A 25,423-nucleotide genomic window follows, 5' to 3' on the forward strand; every position below is an offset into this window, starting at 1 on the left:
CAAAAAGGATGTGAAGAAATACAGTACAGGACTGTCGTTTTATTTTTTGGTTTGTGGGTTTCTAGTTAAGTTTCCGGAGTGTGTATACATAATGCATTGCATGGGCTTTTAAAAGAGTTGGGAGAAAGCACATATAAACTTGTAATTGCCACAGTTCACCTAATCAAACCAGTCTTCTGTTAATAAAACATCTTCAAAAATGACAATTACAAGTCCAGCTATTCTCACTTTTGTGTGTTTAAGACACAAAGGTAAACGGATTTAATTAAGTTCTATAAGGAAAAATAATTGTTTTTCTATAGTGATTCTATGGCAGGCGGCAACTTAATTTTAATCTCTGCACATCTAGAAATAGTCGTCATAGCTGAGGTAGTTCCTGTCTATATTTGAATAAGAGTTGTGCAAACAGGAGTCAAGGCAGCAGCTTGTGTGCTCAAGTAGTCTATTCTCATATTTAAGAGAATCCTTGGATTAGTTGGTTTAGTCTCCAGGGCCTCTGTAGAGCATGTGACTCACTCCGAACAGAACAGAAGAAATGTGTTTGCATTTTATGTCTGCCACTGTTAAAGAAGCATGTGGAAGGATGAAGTCTACATAAACATTCTGTAGTTCCACATAAAAAGGGTGACCGTTTCAGCCAGCAGGACCATGAAGACTTATTTTCCACTGGATAATCAACTTGTCTTTCCACACCTATCAAGAAGACATCAAGTACAATGTTCTTTTTTTTAATGCAAGGGTGACATGGTCAACGTAGTCAATGTGCGACTCAACTTGCAAGATGATTTTACCAGACCCATTTAGGGTTTAGCTATAAATGTTTTATACACATGCTTGGGTGCATCCCAGCATGGACTGTAATGCTGACATTGTGAACCTGTGTGGCATCCCACCACAAGCCCCCACTTGCATGTAACTGGAAGCGTAGTATGCTTTGCCCAAGCCCTAAAATGTCTTTTGGAGTATTCAGATCTCTGCCCATGCTGTCAGCCGTGATGACAGGAGCCTGGTGGGATGCCAGTATCAGGGGGCAAAGGCTTTAAAGTACAAAACAGGTAGTCTCATACATACCACATATTAATCTCTTCAGATATACAATTACACTGGCTTAAACAAACACCACTATCGACTATTGTAAGTTCCATAGAAACAAACAAGCACAAGTACATACTGTACAAAAACTGCCGTCCACTGGAAGGCAAGTCATGAACCTTATTGTCCTTCTTACTGTCCTTTAATCCTTAGTTTGTCTCGATAATAAGACCCTAGAAATGACACTAATGCCATAACACTTTAATGTAATGTACCAAAATGATTAATACAGGATTCAATTAATAATTATAAATATCTCCAAATATAATAGAAATATCTCCATGAGATGAACTTGCCACAAGCATGCAACTTGTTAGGAACAGTAGTTATGGTTGCGAACTGATTCAAGTTTCCCTGCATTACGTACGGCTCAGCCCAAAAGGAGATTATTTTGTAGGAAAGAAGGGAAGCTGAGGGAAGAAACAGAAGACTCATTCCATGAAAATGCCCTTGTAAGCACAAATGACAAGTGTTGTTTAGGGTCATCGCTGCTCGGGGCTTGAGAGGCTAAAACTGATGCATCTTCTGAATTATGTTTTTCAGCAACATGGCTGGGTGAAAGGAGTTTGTGTCTTGATTTGTGCCATAGTCAAGAGTGAGAGCAGCCCAATTATATTCCCTGTGCCTCAAGAAGCATTCAGCCCCCACCCATAGAGGAAGACCTTTGCCATCTGTCCTTACTTTACCTCTTATCACACTGCAGATGACAGCTCTGTGGAGCCTTAGTCCAATTCTCTGGAATATATTGCAAAGCTTGGCTAGCCACCTATGCATTTGAATTCACTTGGCAAAACTGCAGACATTTTTCACATTATTACCATCACATCATCTTAAATTTCCCTGTACAGTCAATGAATTGTGGTTGACAATGGCAGCCAAGCTCCCGAATATGATTTGAGAAAAAAACGTCTTGTCAAAGTCAGCACATCCTAAGTTAGCAGAAATTTAACAAGTTCCCTGGGCTCTCCTCACAGATGGAGGAAGACATGGCCTGCAGATACCTCTGGGCATGTCACTGTCACTGACACTTGGTAGGCCACAGAGAGAGTAGCAAACAAGGTTCAAACCTCCAAGATCCAAGGAATGACACTGCCCCATACTGTATACTTTTCTCCAGACCACCTTATCCAATAATGTGGCATACACACATGCACATGAAAACACCAGTCCCTAAAAGATATAGCCAAAACCAGATGGATAAAAACAGGGCAAAATAAATGTGGAGAATGAAATGGTACGTCTCACATTTAATATGGAAAGTCAAATGCTGCCTAGACATAAAGATGAAAAGCTGCTTAAATTACATGGAGAAAAGGCAGTGATTTCATACGATACGACCTGGTTGATTCATCCAGAATTACCGTAAATGGTGCATGAGTAGACCGACACACTGTTTATGTAGTTTATAGTAGTGCTTTGATATTTAAGCATAGCCACAATGTTATAGTTCTAAAGTGTTGAAAGACCACATTGTATAATTTTCACTTTTACCAATTATTTTCGTTAGATATTATCATTGTCATGGCATTATTTTGTCATGCTATTCTGCCAAGTAATTGAGGTTATGTTTGGCCACTGGAGAGAAATTGAATAAGGTTCTCTATGAATCAACTTCATAGTCGTGCGCCACTTGCAGAGTCTCTTTTGACTTGCCGCTGTTGCCACGGTGCTAAATTGCACAGCTGTTCCACAATCTGTGGCGGTGTTAATTACCCAAATGCGAGCAGCAGCTCTTGAGTTCCTCACTAACGAAGGGGACTGCTTTCCAGCGAGAGTGCCGTATGTTTGGTATGTAGGCCCATTTCCACCTAACGCTCCCCAGGCAGCACACGGACCATCACACACATCCGCATCCTGGAAAAGATGCATCTAATTAAAGCCCCTGACTCAAATCTGCTTACTAAGGGGGAAAATAACACGAGAGCCGGATTAAAAGACGATGAAGGAGGTAGGGTAGGATGGAGGGCTTTAATGTGCCGCAAGTGAAAGAGCTTAGAAGGAAATATGAGACCTCTCAATAGTAAGATCCAAGGCAAGGCTGGAAAGAAATGCTGAACTTGAGACGATCAGTCAGCGTTTGTCAGTGTGATCCTTCAGGACTTCCAAAGCCTCCAGGCAGTTGACAGACAAGGCAAGTTTCTGGAAAAGTGTCTTCTTAGCGCTCTGGCTTGTAGTGCATCAGTTTTCCACTACTGCTGGACATGATTCTATCCAAATCCAATTCAACCTAAATTGAAAACAAACCACGATGAATAACTTTGCTTAATGATTTGCAGCAGCTCCAGATAAGAGTGCCTTTTACTCCTCTAACAGTGCAACATAACGGCAATGAACCCTCTCCAGTGAGACACTGTAAACTGTTAATGCACTCCATTACACAGTACATCACCCCACTTCTTGCATGCAATGCTGAAAACAAAGATGTTAAGAACTCCCCTCATGAATCATACTTGATGGCTAAAAGCCTCGCTGCTGTGCACCACCCACCTCCGGTTATACATGAACAACACAGCCTGAAGTAGCTCTGGGAGATTATATAATGAATGCATGAAGCTAGGTGTCACTGGGGCTTGTATGGCGCACAAAACGATGGGGCAATTAGGCCCACACGACACCTCGGGATGGCGTGATGAAGGACTCCTGGGCTTGTCTCCTCCGCCTATGTTCCTCTATCATTAAGGTCTGAGCAGCCACATCTGGCTAATGGCACGTCTGGGGTTCCTGCTCAAACACTGTGCCATGCCGTGCACATTTAATTACGCCTCATAAAGGTAACAAAAGACATAGACTGCTCCTGGGGAAGCACTGTTTGGAAATCAGGAGCATCAAGACAAAGGCAAGGAGCTGGACAGCTGCCAGGTTTACAGGTTGACCTCTGCAAGCAGCTTCAAAGGAGGCCAAACACGCTTGAGTATCTCCACATGTCCTTGAGATTGGGCCCAATGAGCAAGGGGCAGCTCTGTACCTGAGAATCAAAGAACCTCTCGTTGTCTTCTATTATATCACGAAAGGCCATCCGTACTGCTGTTAATGGTCAAAAGCAGAAGAGCTGAAAGGATAAAAGGCATAGCTGTTTTACCAGATTTATCAGCTGTTTGAAGTGAGAAGGGATTTTTGCAGCACCAACAACAATAACAGCAGCACAGGAAAATGATTGTAAAGCTGCCTGGCGGTGCGACTTGCTCCACTTCTTCTGCGCCTCAAAGCAGCCAATGCAGCGAGCTCATCACACTAAGCCAAGAGCATGAAACGCACATTTACCCACCGACTGAGTGAGCGGCTGACCTATGACATCAGTTGCACCTGGAGGTATTCAAAAGACCTTGGTTGGTTGAGATTTTGAGTTGAATTTTTTATTATTATTTTTTTTAAACCAAAAGCCTCGAGTTTTCGAAGGGAGCAGATGCGCATGTTTAAGGAAATGAAAACGCATGGGCACAGATGACAGACAAAGAGCTGTGGCTCATTGTCACAGTATGACCCGCGGTCTGGCAGTTTGTGAGCTGGCAAACGCCGCAGAAAATATTGCTCCAATTTGGACCATCATATAAATGCCCTTCTGTCCGGTATGGTTAATAACAGCGAGGTCTGAAGGAACTGTCGCGCAATATAAAAAGTGAGTGTAAAAAAGTATTTTGTTTTGCCAACACCTCCATTTCCCTTTACAGCTGCTTGCCTTGAGCATCTTTGCGTTATTTATAACCTTAAATGTTAAAAACAGAGACGTCTCAGCAGTGTGCGTTAAAAGAAAGCCTGCCAAATACTTCCTCCTCTGCTTTTGGGTGTAGGGGGAGTGTTTTATGGCAAGTCCCTTGTCAGGACTGAGATGTAGATCCAAGTGCCGCAGGGACTAGCATAAATTCTCCATCTCCCGCTGTGGACCACAAAGTGGTGAAGCTCAGGGAGTGTCCTTGAAGTATCACATCACTTGCTTGGTGTCATCTGTTATATAGTAATGACATGTCCTCTGAAGAATCCACGTCTCTTGTGGCTCATAAAAGTCTTTCTGAATGAGAACGACCGACTTCCCTGTCAGATGACTGTGTACAAAAACATATACATTACAAGATATAGAATTAATGGTTTATTTTAGTTTTAGGAACAAAGTGCTTAAACCAACAAAATAGCGTTGAATGTTAAGTGCATTGTGAAAGGTTGGCGTCAAAATGAAAATGTGAATGAACCAAGTAAGTATGCGAAACAATGTGAATGATTTTCCAGTAGCCTACTGCTGGCCCCAAAAGACCTGCAGAATGTTAGGAGTGTTGTTTTTGAGTCCGCAAGTACATCCCCCCAACCCCCTCCATAATTCTTGAAGCCTCTCTCACAGGGCAGCTTAAGTCTCAGCGTATAAGCCAATTTGGATAAGCTCCACATTTTAAACAGGTCCAGTTGGGACTTACAATATATTTGGGATGTCACAACCTTAGCATTGTTTTAACACAAAATGCATCAGCATTTTATATGAAATATATTTTATTTTATGTTCTAGTGGCTCCTAAATGTTCTGTTTTTTGAACCTCTCTTTATTATTCCTGACTTGCAAAATCACACACAAAATAAATCTGCAACCAGACTTCAGGTGGCACAAAGTATTAGTCTCATGATGCCGAGTTTGTCATGTCTTCCCCAGCTGTGATCTGCCCCAACTCTTCCCTTACAAATAGCTAGAGGATTTTTCACCCTCTTATCACATTTGCCAAGCAGGCCTGTTTCTTATCAGCTTTCCGCTAGAGATAAATGGGTTTTTGAAGACGGGAATAAGAGAGATTTTTGCAAACTAATTCCAGAGTCCCATCTGCGAAAGATTACAGATAGGTGCTGGGAGGCAGAGAAATATACATATTTTAATAACTAGGTGCTGGGAGTGTCAGGTTAACGAGTGACTGGTACAACAACATAATTTGCTCTATATGCATAAGACATGTAGGTAATGAGAAGCAATAATGGACTGAGAACATTAGATATATGGCGACTTTGTTCTTGACCTCATCACTTACGCTGTGTCTCTTTTACACAGGTTCTGGTGAGAGAAAATTACATCCACAGCATCTACCTTGTGCAATGCTCAAAGTTATTGTGCATGTACGGAAAAAATTATGTCTGGTAAGAAAAATTCAGAATTCAATAAAATCTATTTTTTTTAGAAATGCTTTTTAACAAAAAAAAAAAAAACTTGCCAAGTACTTTTTTTTCAACTACAAAATAGATGGTGATCAATGAAACGTGTTTATCAACTGTATTTCCATTCCTTTTTTTATGTGGAGCATTTTGCTTTATATTTTTGGGGTGTTAAAACAAGTAATTTTGCCAGTGCAGCAAAACCATAATCTTCTAATAATATTACAAATCTATATTCAGATCTCACATACTCCAGACATTTTGTAACAATATAATATTTTACAGGACAAAACTATCCACCAAAACTATTTACACTGTGATGGTAAGTCAAATGAAATATGCTTAAATTACTAAAATTATTCATTCTAGACTCTTCTGTCTGTGCTTACATGGCCAAATATAAACCCCATCTGCTATAGGCCTACTACATAGACAGAAAAGAACAGAGAAGAGGGCAGTGACACAGTTAACACTTAAAAGTCTCAATTGCAATATCACAACAATGTCCTTAGAAAACAAAGTAGGACAAAGTCTAAACCTGCAATTAGGATGTGAGATAAAGCCTATAGGATTCTAATGGGAATATTATTTTCAAAATAAAATAAATAAATAAAATAAAATAACATATTGTGGTTAGGAGGTTTTGAACCAAGTGATAAATATACTAAATATTAATATAATGTTATATGAATGGATAAGTAAATATAGCATAATATAAAAACCTGCATGATACCTGACATTGAAGGCAAATATTCGGAGCAGTAATAAAGAAGTAAACCTAATTGAGACAGGTTGTGAGAGTCACAAATAGGCCACAGTGTCTAGTGATCTGCATTTTATGTATTTTTGATTAACCCTGGTGACCAATTAAAATATTACACAATAAATAATCAAAATGCTAAAATAAAATAATAAATATACAGTATATATCATCACCATTGTGATGTGAAGGTAAAATATGCTTTAACAAAAGCAGTTCTTTCTTTCTTTCTTTTTTTAATACTTATGTTGTATCTCATATTTACACACCTTGTATGTCTGATGAGCAAATTTGCAATCTTGTGGATGAATTAACCATAATAAAAACAAACGTAAAACTCCAGTGAATGAATTTTGCGATTACTTACCATTAGAACACATTTTTTTTTTACGCTTTGCGGTGTTAACAAAAATCTGCGCCGCCACCACCAGAGTCGGCGTAGAAAGGAGAACAATCACCACAATGCCCAAATCATGAAGATTGGGGGTGAAAAACTACAGCGGCAGTCTATTTTAAATATTAAAGATGTCGGACAGGTTGTTTTAAAAATCTCAAAACCATACGAGTACAATATTATGAAACCTTACCGACTCCTGTGCGCTGAGAGTGGTAGTGAAGGATATCCAAACCGCCCAGACGGGAGGGAATACCAACGCGCAGTCATGAAGATATTCAGGAAAACAGCGAGGGATTAATCCAATTTGGGTAAAAAAAAATTAATAAATCAGATGGTCGTCGAAGGTCGGACGATGCAGAAAACTATCAACCGAATAAAGTTGTGATCTTTCGTCCGTCTCTCGAACATGAAAAGGTGAAAGAAACTGACGAAAATCAAAAATTACGATTCCTTCATCCCCTTTTTCCTTCTCTTTCTTTTCCTTTCTTCTCTTCTCTTTTTTTAACTTCTACAAAGTTGTGCTAGAAATAGACACTAGTCCCGAAAATACACCGTGGATCTGGCCCAGCCTCAAGATCTCCTGTGCAGAACTATCCAGTCGGGATAGGCAAACACGCCGATGACAGATAGTCCACAAATAGACTCCCCAAGTCGGTCTCAATCAGACAAAATAACGCAGTGTACATCCAATGGCAAAATAAATGCCGTCATGTTCATAGTGGGTGTCACTGGACCGGTATCCACAAGGTCCAGGCGCCATGGATGACACACGAAGTCCCGAAAAATGCACACCGCGCTCTCCCACCGGCTTGAACTCAACGTCGGCGAGAGAGACTGACTAGACTCAGCTCCGCGTCACAACTGTGTGCGTGTAAACGAACGTGCGCGCGCAATTGAGAGAGAGAGAGAGAGAGAGAGAGAGAGAGAGCGCGCGCGCTTGCGAGAGAGAGAAGCTGAGAGAGAGAAAATCTGTAGCAAACGAGGACAAGACAAGACTAGAGCAATCAATGCCTGATCGCTTGATCTGATCATAAATGTGGATTTCTTTTTCCTTTCTAGATATATGCCTGGGTCTTTAGTCATACTGGACTGAACTATTTGCTGTATTATTTTGTTCACAATGAAATACCATGTGTCTTATTTACAATAACAATCAAACAAAATCAGTTTTTGGCTTTTTAAGGTTTTTCTTAATCACTTTAAGATGTCTGAATCTTGACATTTGTTGGGGTCAAATTGGAGCCATTTTGACATGTGACTGGGAAAAAAAGAATTAATTCTGTCAACCTGATGATGACTGATGACTGACCCATAATATCTGAAAATGAAAATATGCAAACATTTCATTCTTTTGCAAAGATGTGACGCCCCACTGTTTTAAAGTAGCAATTTCGATCCAAAAATTGGAGTTGTTGAACAAAAAACACACTTCCACTTCTATCTGAAACATTGCTAAATTGTCTATTAATTAATGTCGGACTAATAATACATTTGGAAAAGATCTATAGTTCACAATTTTATATTCTTTTTAGGAAATATTATGAGAACATTTTTGACCTGGGTCAAAATAAACCTGGAACAGACTGTGTGTTAATGAAAAATGAGCAGTATGTAAGGGTTACGACCTGCTCCTTCACGTTGACAATGTCAGTCCACCTATAATGTCCTTGGTTATGAGAGCATTTCCAGCAACGTAAGCATCGTTATTATGTTCTCATGACACTCTTATCTGAATCCTAAATGAAATCCAATGAAGTGAAATTGAATTGGCTGACCACTTCTGCATGCAACACCATTAAGTTGTGTGGCCTGCTCTGCTAGTTTGTGACAAGAATGCAAGCCTTTAACCTTTATCTTCCTGCTGATTATGATTAAGGGTCATCCAAAGTCTTCAGACTTGAAAAGAAAATGGTAGCAAAAAGGGGGCACAGAATAAGATGATACGTTTTGGTTTGATGGGGGGCGGGGGCTCGTGGGGGGAGCAGGGGCTGTGGACCGGTGGGGTGCCTGGCGGGCCTTCAGTGCCCCGTCCTGCTGCGTTGGGTTGGGGGCGCGGGCCGTGTTGGGTTGGGGGGCGCTCCTGCTTCTGGGTTTGCTCTCCGGCCGGTGGCCCCTGCGGGGCCCGGTTGGTTGTCCCTTGGCGCTGCCGTGGCCTGGGGGTCCCTGAGGTGTTGCGCTTGCTCTATCCTGGCAGGGGTCGACGGCTCCCCTCTTTGGTGGAGATTTTCATGCATGCCAGATCCACCACACCAGCATCTATCGAAACTCAGACACAATCTGCTTCTTCCTCTGGTCGTTGAATCGGTGGAGGCTGATGTCTGTGGATCTCACTCTGCTTCGTCTGTCCTTCCTTCTTTTCATCAGTCTCTCCTTTGGTCTCTTGAGGTCTCCCTGATTTGTTGGAATTTGGATGTTTCTGGGGTTGGTGAAGGACTCTGGTTGGTGGCGTCTGGTCGGTGCTGGATTTCACTTTCCTTTCTTTTGTTTGGTCCTTCCTCAGGTCTCCTGACGGCCTCACGGCTCTGGCTGGGTTCTGAAGGGTTCGGTTTCGGTGAACGGTATGGGATTTTTTAATAGATTTTAGGTGAACTAATGAATACACACTCACACGCACATACAAAATAAAAACTAATTAAAAATATATATATATTTAAAAAGAAAAAAAACTGTTGATAGCAATAGTGCTAGCATTAGTTAACTCTCTGACTGCCACACGTTTTCAGAAACGGGATGTCGCCAGTGCCAGCCGATTTAAGCATTTTGACTGATCTTTCAAGGTCCACAGAAAATGTTGTGTTTGGACTATGGAAACACACATACTACCAAATGAAAGATTGAACTCTCATCTTTCATCAGAAAAAAAGTTTGTTTCTACCTTATTCCGTTCTTCAGTAATCAACAATAGAAAATGGTTAGTTTCACCGAAATGCTCTGTTTTGAAACAAAAAGCGGAGAAAAAGAGCTTTTTGTGAAACAATGTTATTTCATGCACTCTAGTGAATTCTACACTTCTTTTTGTCCATGAATGATGCCACAAACACCTAAATAGTGCTTTACTTCTGTAATACACCACCACCAACAATGAAAAAGTGTTTTTGGATTGCAAAATACGTTTATTTCCATTCAACAGTGTAACAATTTGACAAAACAATTTTCGCAAACTATTTACAAATGTGTGCAACTGTGGTACTATTTACAATTATGTGGATGTTTCAAATACAATTTTTCTTTTTGTAACACTGCCCTGCGTACAAGGAGAGGGAGCAGGATTTGCAAAACAGATACGTTTCACTTCGATTGTCCGTTTCGCTCAATGTGCTCTTTAGCGTTGGTCGATGCTTTTCGTCTTTGAAAAAAAATGCTCGAGCTGCTTGCAACCGGTCGCCATGTTCTCTTCCCTTCCCCAGCCATTGTGTCCTCTAGCTCTGCCTCACGTCTTCTACTGACACCTACCCAATCTTGTCAAAAGAGAGTCATTGCTGCCATCTAGGGGCCAAAAATAGTCATTAGGCTAACTAGATCTGCTTGAAACTTTCACCACAGCTGGGCAAGGCTTTACTCCACCCGTTTCAAAAAAAATGTTTTTTGCAGAACGTCATTTAACGTCTTTGGCAGTCAAAGAGTTAAAGTATTTAGCAAGGCTACCGGAATGACGGTGAAAAAGTGGGAGAGTTTGAGGGGCTCTTATAAAAAAGAAAAAGGGAAGGCGCTGCAGGAGAAAGAGGGGTTCACCTGCGCTGCAGTACGACGGCAGTTCTGTCTTTTTTCGACCCACTTAAATTTTGTACACCAAGCGACGCCCCTCTCCTCCGATGTGCGTAATGACCCCAGGAGCTGCTGCGACCGACCAGTGCAAACTCACATGGGGAAAAGCCAGCGAGTAGAGAGGCGGACACTCACCCCCGCGTTCGCTTTTTAATTCAAACAGACGCTTGCTTGCAGCGTTTTTTTTGCTTGCGTCACTACAACATCCTATTTCGGCCATATATTTTTTGGGCTTTAATTTAAATTTTTGGTGGCCGAATATTCGGTGCATCACTAGATGAAAGATTTCAGTTAGTCGGAGTTCTGCACAACAATCACAATTTTTTTCCTTCAATATACAGTATTGAAGATATTTGAGATAAGCTCACATGGAAAAAGCCTATCTTAAGCAACTTTTGGACCGAAAACGAAATGTCACTCTTGCCCACGTTTCTCACATGAGTTTGATCGTGGGATTCAAATGTAGCTGCTTAATTCTTAGCCGGTGGTTTTGCTAAATACCTTGTCTAATGCTAAATACTATTGTTATTATTGGTTCACTGTTTAACAGCTATAAACAAGTAAATACACATACTAGATTAAAAAACAACAACAATTCCAGGTTGAAACTAGCCTGTCAGCATCAGTGTTAGTTGTTTTTTCTTTGTAAAGTCAGTTTTGTCTTGAAAAGGGAGCCTTGAAATGAATTTTTAATCACATCTGACATATTTTTAAACCCTAATCCTAATCTGTTTTCATGTAAATTGTAAATGGGTCCATACTTCTGATTGTGTTTGGGCCAGCAGAGAAGGTCCTGAGTGTGCGCTACTGCAATATGTCGCTCTGCAATATGTTGCTCCCATGGTAGAGACCAATCCAGTGTATCACTGGTTCTCTAACCCGGTACCTATATCCAGCCTGTTTTCCATGACTCCCTAGCCAACACATCTGAGGATCGTTATCAGGCTTCATGCATAGCTTTCTGATTAGCTGGTCATTTGAAACACCTGTGTTGCTTATGAGAAACAAGGAAAACAGCCTGGATAGGGGTACTCAAGGACCGCGGTTGAGAACCACTGCAGTATATAAACCCTAGGAGAAGGGTTGGGTGTATTTTGTGTCCCAGATTCCAGATTTCAGCTTCATGTCCATTCAGTGGTGACACTAATGCTACCGTACTCAGTCAGGAGAACACTTAATCTCACGTAAGACTGTGCTTACTGAGTTGATCTTGAAGCCTGATCCAAATATGAGCCTTGTGGAAATAGCATCTGGCATAGTATACGTCCTTCCTCAGCAGCATCCGAAAATAGAAGCGTGGACACTACCAAGTGGACCTAGAACTATCTCAACCGGAATGACAATAGGAAATGTACTATAATTTTGTCAATATTCTTGAGCATGTATAGTTTTTTGCTTCTTCGCCAATTATTAAACTGTCAATGAAATGTCTTTACGAAGAGCATTGAAGTGAATATTATAACAACTTGATTGTACTTAAAAGTACAAAGATGTACTAAGTCACTCCATTATAGATCAAATGAATTTTTTTTGAGATGTAGCCATTAATCATCATTCATTGCTTATCCTGTTCAAGGTCGCATACAATTTAAATTTGTCCCAGCTGACTTTGGGCAAAAGACATGTCACGATGAGGTCATGACATGAAATGGCACAAACATCTCCGTACGTGTGATGTATCTACAAGGCGAGAGCACATGCGTGAAAGCTACGTACGTGCTACATTCGAGTGGACGCCTCTAAGTAGTTGGGTTTGTATGAGAACATTTGGCCCTCTGATGAGAATTAAATTCAACTGAAAAGACAACAAACAAACAAAAGAGACCTGAGAGACAAACTATGTGAGCACTAGCTAGGACGAAGCTAGTACAGTACAATGGGAATGGTTTTAAAATGGTAGTAAGCAAAAAAAAACAAAAACATCCTGGAATCTGCCATTGGCCACGGTACGGTGCGGGATCTTGTAGATTAACATCAATTACTTGAAACCAATAAAAAGGAAAACCTTCAACATGCAAGTATAGAGCTGCTTCACCCTTACACCTTTAAATGAGTTAAGTAAACGTGGCTTTCTAAACATATGATGAAGATAAATCACTTTATAAGTCTACTCAATTTACCATTTGCCATTTTGATGACAATGGATTTTTCATTTGTTGGGACAATGAGGTGTTTTACCGGAAAAATGCAAGATGCGAATTGATTCAAATGTCATTTGATTACGTTAAGACACATTTCGAAGGGAGATTGCTGCAAGTCCGAGCTTGTAATGACGGACTAGCATGACCATGGAGACCTTACAATGGCTGAAACAAAAAGCACACAAAAGTTTACAAAATATAACTTTTAAGGCCAGACGATATACATATTTTATCAATCATTCCAACAGGGACATTTAAGCGCTGTTAATTTGGACCCCAGCTATATCCACTTTGAACCCTGAATATTCTAAGTAATGAGGGTGGAGAGGCACAACATAGACATCACTACGGGAACTGAACACAGTCATGTTTTATTCCATTTTATTTCTGCAGCTGTATGTTGTAAATTCTATCTGGAGAGGGCCTTCCAGAATCCATGATTTATTCATTAGAGGGGCTCAAGTAGCGCAGTCCAATGATGTGGGAATGAGCACCTTTTTCAATGACTACCATCGTTCAATATAGAAAATACTGTATTTTAAGGTCATCCATTTGCTGCGCTGGCGTACTTAAGAATACAAGTAGCGCTAGTGCGAACAAAGACGGAGGATTTCAGACACTGCGACAGACAGACTCATGAGATGTTAAGCTGAAGTTTAGATGCTTTCTCAAAAAAAAAAACAGTGGCTGAATGCCATTAAGAGGGTGAAAAAGTTGGTTTTCTTTTATTCTGTAGGCATATTTCCAAACACATTGCATATAAAAGGTATCCAGGCAGGTTGTTCAGAACCTTTGTGGAAATAGTGCTCATCAAAGCCCTCTCAACAAATGTTTCTGAAGATTCCTGTTCGACATGAAAAGCGGTACTGATTGATCGAGGCTATGTAGAACAAAAAGCGCCCTCCACCAGGCACATTAAAAATGAATTTTCTCAGCGATTCAAAGGGCTGCGCTGCTGGGGCACGGGGAGATGAGAGCTGCTAACATGCTAGTTTGCCTCAGGAGCGCCTCCAGCATCACGTCCCAGCTGATCCATCCATCAGCCTTCAAGCTTGCAGAGGTGAGTGACTGTTTGAAGGCTCTCCTGGCTACTTTATCCAGAGGCTCAACAATCCAATATTGGTTGTTGCCGAAGATAATTACTCTCCATTGATGCTATGCTACCCTGGGCTAGCTGCAACCATTTGCATCGCCCAACGCCACTGATCGATCAGGGAGGAAAAGCAGTTGGGAGCTGATAACAGTGTATAAATTGACCAGCGTTTGTAGGAGGGATGTTTTGCTCCCTCTGGCTTTTATTCTCCGGCACCCCCACCTGCTCCTGGCCTCCCCTCACCCATCTCTTACATTCAGTGAACAAGCTAAAGAATGGCTTCCACTGATAGAATCAGCAAGGACATTGCTGTCTTTATTCTTCCACCAAAAGCATGGATGTGTCACCTTGACATTCTTTATCTTCCTCGCAGCAAAGGCGAGAGAAAATGTGCAAACGAGATCTTGCATTTGATACACCATTGTTTATGGACCTACGGCTTTCATTTCTCCTCCGTTTGGAAGATTGGCAGAAGCAAAAGCTACTGTTTGGTGTTCTTGTAGAGTAAACATACAAACAGATGCCAAAGCCTTGTGCGGTACAGTGTCTGATTTGTATCCATAAGGGTATAATTTATACATATATATATATATATATATATATATATATAAAGAGGAAATTAACAAAGTAATTTATGGGCAGTTAGAAAGGTGCCTGTAAGCACAAGTGCTGATATGCCTTACTGTAGGGTTACTTTCATAAGGGACGGACTTGTCCCTTGCACCAAAGTTCTAGAGGCATGCAGGACAAACAAAGCATGGCGAATAATAAGTGAACACTCAAAGCAATAATCTGAGCCATCTCACATCTCACTCTCTGCTTGAGATGTGAAACATAAAATGAAAAACAAGTGATATTTTCCCCCTGTAATAAAATTTCCATTCCTTTAACAAGATAAAAGTGAATTGTGCTCCTACTCAGAGAGTGTGAAAGACGTTTGGAGATGAATTTTTCATGCACATTGATAATTCAGTACAGACTGGCACCGGTTTATTAACATTCTATGACTTGCTCTCTGAGAATAATAACTCTATAATCTGAGGCTCTTTGGAAGAAATCGCTGTAACTGTCAGGGTGTTTAAGTTCATAACGACCGTAGAGAAACAGCCTAATAGGATACGGCAAAATTCTGATGAAAATAAAGATAAACTGGGCTCGTGGTAAAACGTTAAATGGCTGAGCCTGCAGTAAGTCACCACAAGATGAGCAACGTTAACCAAGAGATAGCTGGAGCTAACAACTGCTAACATCTTATGAGTCTTCAAAATCAAGAAGGTAATATCTCGATTCTTCTTGTATGACAGAGAAAACAAATGCACTTAAGTGGCAAAGGTTGAACCATGGTCTTAATATTTCCTGCCATGAGAAAAGCCAGTGTCGCCAGCAGAGTGATCTGAGGGTTACCACCACAAAGACTTAATCCACTAAGAGACCCACGCAGGGTCTCTAAAGTGCATTTGTTGCACGGCCTGAGGTTTAACAACTGACATTATAACTCCATATCTCATCATTACTCCACAGTATGACATCGTTGCTGAGAAAGGGGTCATCTTGGGAGGGTAGTGCTGAAAGGAAGAGTGACGACTAAAACCGTAGCCCAACATGCAGTCCACAAGAATTTCCTGCAAATACCATTTTTGTTTTGTTGTGGACACTGAAAGGGATTTCAATACAATGAGAAACAGTTGTACATATCACGTGAAAAAAGCACCTTAAAAGCTACGCTGAGGGTCTGAATGTGGACACATGCACTCACAGCAGTGCGTCAGATTAGATTCAGATATGGAAATGCACCTGCATTCATGAATGCTACAAGGTTAGCCCCTGTATAGTACATTTAGCCTCAGATGTCAAAGGATTTGCAAGAATGTGACAGGCAGATGCTTTGATAGATGTATGGTAGCTGGGGGAGGGTTTCTTTTTTCTCCAATGCATTGCACACTACTCTCTATAGTGTTAGGGGAGAGTATAATAAGACCCCTTGAGAAAAACTGTTGGGAGGGGAAAAAGAACCAGCCAGGCTTAAAAAATGACAAAAACAACTACATCTGATTGCACTCGATGCCTTATTAACATATCCTTTCACCAGCAGAGGATGCCACTGGTTCCAATTCAGTCAGACACAGCTGCTGGGATTTCCATTATGACTTTATGATTCAATCAATTATGCCTCTAAAAACTATAGCTTAATTAACTCCATGCACCAGCAGTGGCTTTTCACAGAAGCCATTCAGGAGTAGAAGAAAAACAAAATGGCTGCTGTCTATCATCAGGGTTAAAATACACACAAAATGGTGGTGGATAGAATAACGATGCCCTATGCAATTTTATTGATTCATGTTCGTCTCAAGGGATTTGGAAAAGGAATATTGTGCTCTTTTTTTATACGTGTGTATATGACATTTCATTTGTCACTGATATGCTGCAGCTGTCCCCTAGATCCGGTTTGACTTTTGCCCATTTCCAAACTTCAAATAAATTACACAAAGCCAAGATTTATGGATCAAGCAAGGATTTGTAACCCTAAATTTCCAAAGACTGTCGCTATGAGAGTGAATAATTATGCACTTAAGGTCCAGGGCATTTCCCAGTTGCTAAATGTGGCACACAAAACACAGTGAAGTTGGGTAATCTAATAGTGTCTTAAGTCAGGAGTGGAAACAAGCCATCACTTAGTCTGAGTTGGAAAAAAAATCTTTTGCAAAACAAAAATCAGAAAATAAATTAGTTGAAACTGAATTAGGAATGCAATATCATCTCCAAATAAAATTCTCAGCAGTTAGATAAAAAAATAAAATGTAATTAAGCGAGAGACGCCAGCCCTGCACTGCAGTCACACTGTCTACTAGGAAAACTGGAGGAAAACAACCTACTCGTCTGTAACTGCGGCTACAGTCAGGTGAAGTGAGAATCCTGCCAAGCCAAGTGCCGAAGATAAAACAAATATACAAACTACAGAGTTGGCCGGCTGGAATTTCATGGCCATTAAATAAGCAATGAGAGTCCAAAACCACCCAAATGAAGTTATTCACTGAAGTCAACCTTTAAATAATTTTGTGAATCACTCTTTTCATCCCGTCATTTTAGAAGAACTCATGTTTGGTACCTTGCTAAAAGCAACTCCATTCATCCAAATTGCTTCAAATCCGCAATTTTATAAATTAAGAGACCAAAATAAAAAAGACAATATTCACACGTCAACATACAATTGCTGATATTTAGTCCATATTCTTGGACAGTAAATATGTAGCCTTCATATATAAATACAAAATTAAACAAAATATGTGACAAAAGACCATAGTACACATTTTTACATATATTAATATTTAGCTTCTTGTTGATAACTTTGACAAACAACAACAAGGAAGGAGGAGGAGCACATTTGACTTTCAGCCTAGTTATTAAAAACAGCCAATCTGCAAAGAGTCACCTAAAATGAGTTAAGACATTAACACCAGTCAGATGGTTTCCATTTTAGCCCATAATAGTGTGTGACGGTTCCTTAAATCCAATATTCTTAGCCAGAGGAACCTTGGCCTCCAAACTAATGGCTTCCACATAAGGGGTTACGGTTCTCACCCGGAATAGCTTAACCTACAAAGAACCTGAAAAGAAAATGGTCTCACAGCATTTTCTTCCAAAACTCCACTTTTTGTATAGACTCTTAAATTTTCACAAATTTGAATTAATTTTCATGGTGACATCTGCTTATCTTTGGATTCTTTGTACATGTAATATGGATTAGATACTTAAGTTCAGGCAGCTCATCCATGATGCCAGAAAAGCTCCCTTTCATCACATTTATCTGGCCACAAGCCTGCCATGACTTCTGACCCCATCCTCTCATGGGATATCACAATCACTCCTCCCATTTCCCAAAGTGGACTGCCCCGACCCTCCATATTCACAGGCAGGAAAGATTTGTGTATCCTCCATGCAAATGACAACAATACTGTACATCACCTGAGACAGAAGCTGTCTATCTTAAACATTAGCTATATTTTGGTAATGTCTTCCATCATCCCATTTCACTTCAACCTGTTTAGACCTGGTACACTTACTGTGGCATGGAGTAGGTTCTCAGGTTTGAGTTGATCCACTAAAAAGATTGTGATGCAAACAGCCCTACATTCACAAAGATGACATATTGTGTGGTTAAACGTGAAATGATTGTAATCCAGTTGAGTTTATTACTTGTTTTCCAATCTTTAAAGTTAAAATACCACAATGAGCACTTTCCATTTGACATTTCTTTCTTGAAAATTATCTAAATTAAATAACACAGAAATGCCCAAACTTAGTGCATGCAGCATTGCATTAGAGTAAAGTGGAACAGAAAAGGAGGGAAAAATACAGAAACAAACTTATTTACTATTAATAAAGGGGAAAATATTTGGTCCAAAAAAGAACAAACATTCTTGGTGAAAACAGAGCTTGTTGCTACATGGCCCTGGCCTCTTGTACTCTCCTGCCACCCGTTGGCCGTTTTTTGTAGTAAATGCCTTTGCTTTAAGCCACCTCTTCATGTAGAAGCTGCATCAAAGCCTTCTGTATGCTCTTGCATAAGAACACATAAAAACGTTTTTATATACGTTTTTGAGAGTGAAGGACAACATATTAAAAGACGTATTTACACGTTTTTGGGTTTGAATTTTGGTTTGGGTTTCTCGTCATTCATGGTGAGATTTGGCTGGACCTTGGTTTGCAAAGATACAAGTTAGTTTGCTCAATTCCTCACCACCTCAACGATTACAACTCTGCAGCAACATCAAGACACAGAAAGGGAAGCAGGGGTAATGAAAAAATGACAAACTTCTGTAAGCAACATTAACGGATCCTCAATAGAGAAGAGAGAGGTGGCAGATGAAAATCATTACAAACATCAACTTGGATATTCTAAAACCAGCAACACTGTGCTATTTAAAAAAAAATGATTTTCATAGGCACCACTGCCATTTCCCCTTCAAGGGGCTGCTAGAAACAGTAAACCCACTGTCAAGGAGCGGGGCCTCACTGGCTGTGGTGACCCAGCAACTGGCTGCACTCACTCAGCCTCTCCATCTGTGATCTTTACCAATTGAGCTCAAGAGGCTATGCTCCCCTGGCCTCGAGCTGCCAACAAGGCAAGCCTCTTGGCTAATGCCTGCAAGGCTAATCGGCCTAGAAGGCCACTGTCAACCACTGAGTTTTAGGGTCACATATGGAAGTGACTAGACCTGTTCTAAATCACCAGGGGAGCATCATAAATCTCTTGGCTGTTTCCTTAAGCTAATGATTGGGGAGAACCATCTCTCATCCTATGTTGTGTCTGACACTAGTGACACCAATTTACTCTGTCTCCCTCTCCCTACCTAACGGGAAGTAGATATCCTTGATAATAGTGGTAACAAAATTGCTTTCTAAACAGCCCCTGGTTTTGGTCCCAGGGAGATTTCATTGAGGGAAACGCTGCTACTGAGTTCCAGAAAAGGTCGATCACCACCACATGCAGAGGTTCAATGGTGAGTGTCAAAACAGAGCTCCGTCTTTTGTTGCGCTTGACTTGATGGACAACATAAACATACCAGTCGTCCAACTTTACGTACATTAAGTCAATTTCTCCCATGTGTGTTGTCTGTTTTTATGTGCTGAGGGTAGAATCCAGTCGACAGACCGTGGAGACAGTAAATCCGAAAAGTTCCTCGAAAAGAACAAACATCCCTTTATACGGATGGTTTACAAGTCCATATGTATTTTCGATTCAGAATTTATTTAGTGAGGAGGTCCGCAAGACCCCAGAGGGATCTATATGCCTTGCTTCTCCCTCTACACCTCTAAGACTAGATTTATGTTGTACAACAACGGATACGAAACTCATGTTTATCCCACAGGATCCTGGCCGTGAATTGTAGCAGATTCTGTCTAAGTCCAAGATGTGAAACTGGGAGGAAAAAAAATAAAACAAGCAAAATCACACTTTGTGGCCAAACAAAATATAATTGAGGTGCATAGGTGCATGGTTTGTGAGCAACAGCAGAATTCGTAGTGAGTGTTTTGGCAGTGACACATGCAAGAGTGTCCATAATCTTCTGGAAAAGAAACACAACTGAGGGGGTAAGGCCAAAGGAGGCTAAGAGGAATTGATAGTGCAAAGCTTAGGCACTTGTCCAGGCTGAAGACACATGGCGCTCCATGGTGAATACTGAGCTCCAGCCCAGGCTCACATACAACATGATCTGGGCTTAACACAGTCAATACATTCCATCCATTCTGGCATTGTCTTGTCTGACATGTTGAAGGATGTGAGGAAGTCGGGTGCAGACAAAGGCCTCTCCCGGATGACCCATTAGCTGAGGAGAGCGATGTCCAGAGCATTGGAGCATGTCCTTTGCTCTGGGGTTGGGGCTGTTTTATTAATGAGCCAATCGAATGAGTGCAGGCTTGGGCTGCTAGGGAGCACCTTGGGCGGCAAGCCTGGTGAGTGAATGGGGCTGGGAGTCATTCCTGCTGGGACCGCAGTCAGTGCTGTACTCCCCGGTGGGCTGCGGTGGAGGCATATTTGACAAATGGACTCCTTTAGCAAGGCTGTGCCTTGGGATCTGGGCTCACGTGTTGGCTCATGGATGGTTTACCTGCTCACTTATTCATCTACACTGCCTCCTCTGCACACTGACAGCTACTGATAATGAGGCCCTGTACAGATGAATTGATGGGCCAAGCACCCAAAGACACACAAATGAAGCAAGCACATACACGGGCACGATGCCTGACTGTGCTACGACAGGTGATGCTGGCAGGCTGAGGTAGATGGTAGATGGATGTGTGCCACTGGAATCACTACTGTGATCGATTAAAACGCAAAACTGGCAAGTTTCACCTTTCACAATCTTTTTCACTGTAAACAGTAGTCTGGTTTCTATCCAAATGTTTCAAAATTTGTATGCAAATTTTGTGAAAATGAGCAAAACGGACAGGCAATTTATGCCCGTTTCTATCCGCTCTTCTTTTGCGAATATACGTCGCAATTTGACGTAGTGACGGAACTTTTGGACAATGGGGAGTTCCAGGTGGGAATGTTGGTTTTGACGGACTTAACGGAAGTAGTTTGTCTTGTTGGCTTCCCTGTTTTTCTTTAATTAATAAAAAAAAAAGAATTGTGTTTCTTCATCTCTCCAAATATATCTTACTTTATCATTCGCCATTTATTGTGACTACAAACGTGCGTGTGACGTAGTATCCGCCAAAACGTGCGACGTATATCCGGTCGCAAAACCTGTTTCCATCACCAAAATGCGCATTTTCCTTTTTTCGATAAGCGTCAAAAACCACCACCTCTAAGCGTAAAAACTTTTTAGCGAATTTTGGGCCTTTTTTTCGAATTTCTGGCGTTTATATAAATTTTCCCCCCAGCAATTCTTGAAAATTCAAATAAAAATAGGTTTTACACATACCATAGGTTTCCTATAATATATTAAAATCGATCATTAGGCAGTATTTAAATTCATGTGGGTGAATTTCATTCAACACACCAAAATAAGATACTAAAAGATAAGATAAGATACTAAAAACAGGAAGCACGTGTTTACATTTTTGGCATATTTTTTTAAAACTGAAAAGTATCAAATCTTTCTTTTCTGAAGGAACACAAAACCCCTTAATCTAGTAAGGTGGCAAATACTAAGGTAAGAGACAAGCTTTGCAACAAATCTGTGAGTGTAAACAGGGAGCTGAGTGCATTTATGTTGTTTTTTTTTCACGCGATGCGGGATTGTGACAAATTCCAGAGCAAGTGTCTCACGAGTGGCACTGCTTTGGTGTCAACACTGAGCGGCTGTCTACATGTGATGGAGCCAAGATTCACTGAGCACCACAGCCTCCCATGGGACGTGTGCGGAACAAGATGTTGCCTGTCAAGCGGAGAACATTTGAAAATAAATAACATCAATGATGATTTCAGTTTACTTGTCTGGAACAAGTGTGCTTTGAGAAGTGATGCCATCACTCTGCTGGGACTCAATTGCTCTTCTTCACCTCCTCTGTCTTTCTATGGGAGGCTGGGGGGGGGGGGGGGCACTTTTCAGTGAAAGTAAAGACTTCAAATATCTGTCCTAATAGACTGCTCAGTGAGAGTTGCTCATTAAAGTCACCATAATAATAATGGTAGATTACTCAGTCTCATCCTACCATTAAACAAATACTGTATCTGATCTTAAGTAGCGAAGTTTACTGGTAGTACGGTGGACAACATGGATACATATAGACAGTGGAGCGTGTCAGTACATTTTTCCGGTCCGTCATTCGTCGGCGCCCTGAGCACCCTTCCATCATCATAAGTCTGTCACTATTTCAAGATGTACCTAACTGTAAACAAAGCGCAAAGCATTTTCCTGCTGTATTCAACCCCCTCAAACAAACACATGACCGTTTCATGACTGTCAGTCGTCAGCGAAACGGGTGTCCATCAGTGACGGACAGAGAGGTCTGTCGGTACTTGACCCGGTTAGTGATGAATACACTGACAGACAAAAACCCACAGAAGCCGATGTCACTGCTTAGTCTGTCATTTTTCCTCATCATTCTTTAGAAAAACGTGCATTGAAGGACTAATGGAATGCTCATCTGTGCATATACACAGCATAGACAATGAGCCAAACAAACTATACAAGGATAGAATAGAACACAAACAGTTCTGTGGTTTACTGCAATAACTCAAAACTCAAATAAATATTAAAACTTGCAAATTCAAGACCATAAAACAGGTCTGCACTAGATGATACTCCACTCTTCTTACTTCCCTGTCTATATTTATTTAAGTGTTTGGCTTTCTTGAAGAAGAAGAAGATAATAGTAATAAAATGATTTAAAAAAAAAACTATAACTTATTTTTGCACTAATTGTCTATTTGTGCTTTCTGATTAGCTAACAACTAGCTCAGCTGGGATGGAGTCCAGCCTACCTGTGACCCTAGTGAGTATAAATGGTTCAGAGAATGGATGAATGAATGAATGTTTTTTGGAAACATTAAAGTGCAGTATGAAGAACTGTAAAGGAGAGGAAATTGAAGTTCTAACAGCCTCCCATAAGGAATTGTACTTCAGTTATGAGGTTACACTGTAAGTCTATTTCAGGCTGCATCACCTTTAAAGTTATTAGGTTGAATTTTATGGTCCTAATGCAACAATCTAATATGTCAAATGGCAAAAACACTTCAACAAGAACAATTTGTTAGCTTGACCTGGAACATTATAAACTTCAAGCATTAAGACAGGTAGAAGCATGCATCAGATATATACATTTGTGTTCTGTCCATACATCCTTTTTTTGGCCTCATGCACATAGGAATGAAGCCCAGCAAGGGAAGCCTAAACCGATCAGTCTCAAAAAGTTAAATGAGCACTTGTAACACAAAGAGTTTCATCTATGCTCCTTAAGAAGAAACATCTGTTCTCTCTGACCACATCTCTACAGTCAATCCTAGGTCAAGAGTAGGAGAACAAATGTGTGCTGAGCACATGTGTTTGTCTGCCATTGCTCCTGCCAGAGATTACATATCAGAATGTGCTTTTGGCAGGACCCCAAAAGAAAAAAGATCCCCAAAGTATGGAGTCTAGATCCAAGGCATCATAAATTGTTTGCAGTGTGTTCATCTCTTGACGACTTGGGGTAATGTCAAGTGTATGGAGGCTGTGATTATGGGAGAGGGGTGTATCAAAACAGTGTGACTATGAAGATGTGTTGATGTGTGGAAAAGGGCGTTAACACATCTGGGGTTGGTGGTTGGGTAGATGCTTCCTGTTTGAAGGCATGACCTGCTCTATTTTTTTTAATTTATTTTTTTTAAATCTTGGACCAGTGGGGAACACCCAGGCATGACAAATGCATACATTAATTAACAGCATAATCCTTTGCACCACAGCCTTTAATGGTCCCGTGACATCCTTTCCCCATTTTCATATTTCCTAGATGTCAAGCTAGAGAATCAACCTCTTGCTGTGCACTAGAGAGCCACATGCTGTCAATACCTTCACAAATTCCCTTTTCACTCACCCATAGAGTACCTGGCTTTGATTGGGCACTGGTCTTCAGGACAATCAATGGCCGTTTAAAGGCCCCTAATCAGGACCAGAGCGTAAGAAGGAATAAAATCCTCACATAACTGCTCTTTGGCTACAGGCCTGCAAGTTTGTCTCTCTTATTCTGCTTTTACCCTCTCACTCATAGTATTAGGTTTCATTAAAACGCACCAGAAGAATCTTTGTGGGTCATCTTTGGGCCAACGAGTCGAAACTCTAATATAGAATATAAAAAACAAACAGGTTTAGCTGCTGCTTTACAGAAAATCCTAATCCAAGAATAGCACATTACGACCTAGATCTGAGAAAAACAACCTTGAAGAGACAGTGTATCGTACATGCCTTAGAAAAGAGGGGGTTAACGTATTGAGTTGTCCTGAAAACCAAAGCCAGAAAGCAAAGCACTCTTATGTCATTTGTGGCTGGGCTAAACTTTTTATTATGTGCCCTCTCAGTTGGAGTCATGTCGTGAGAAGGTAGGGTAATGAGCGCCAGTGACTGCTATCATTCCCAACAGTGCCAAGGTCCCTGGCCTTTATAAAAGAATTATATCCTTTCATCCTAATTAAAAGGCAATGCTCTTACCTGGCGCTTGACCCTTCTGAACCTGATTCCCATCTCCTTCTAACAATCAAGCCACTATTCTCATCAATTCACATTCTGCCCCTCAGATGACTTCTTTACGATCACTTGAGATCCCAAGAAATATTGGGCAGAAGCTTCTTAAATACATGTGCCCAACATAATTTAGGAGATGTTCAGGAGATATTCTGTAGTTAGAAAGAAGCAAGGCCAACTAGTCACATCCTTTTTTAGTTTTCTTATCGCTCCGCTCTATATATTTTCACTGTGTTACATGCAGTCAATAACCCTCTTAAAACCTGAATACTGTATTGTCAATATTGAAAGGCCATGTAAAAACGCCAACAAGTATTCCAACATAAAATGACCATATTTACCATACACCAAAATACGACCAATACTGTAGTTACGTATTGTAGT

At 40.8% G+C, this 25,423-nt stretch overlaps 1 protein-coding gene across 9 annotated transcripts in view; it reads right to left on the reverse strand.

Moving 5' to 3' along the window:
• The window catches only part of fbrsl1 (fibrosin-like 1), a 330,931-nt gene that overhangs the window by 53,780 nt on the left and 251,728 nt on the right, over positions 1-25,423 (reverse strand). The window contains exon 1 of one of the 9 annotated variants that reach the window (XM_077560543.1): positions 7,561-7,677. The exons of the other annotated variants lie outside the window; for them this stretch is intronic. The gene's annotated coding sequence lies outside the window, so the exon portion shown is untranslated. Of the gene's footprint in view, positions 1-7,560; positions 7,678-25,423 lie in introns of those variants that run through there. 9 annotated transcript variants of the gene reach the window in all.

The sequence above is a fragment of the Vanacampus margaritifer genome, chromosome 3 (genome assembly GCF_051991255.1).
Source record: "Vanacampus margaritifer isolate UIUO_Vmar chromosome 3, RoL_Vmar_1.0, whole genome shotgun sequence".
Taxonomy (NCBI): Eukaryota; Metazoa; Chordata; class Actinopteri; order Syngnathiformes; family Syngnathidae; genus Vanacampus; species Vanacampus margaritifer.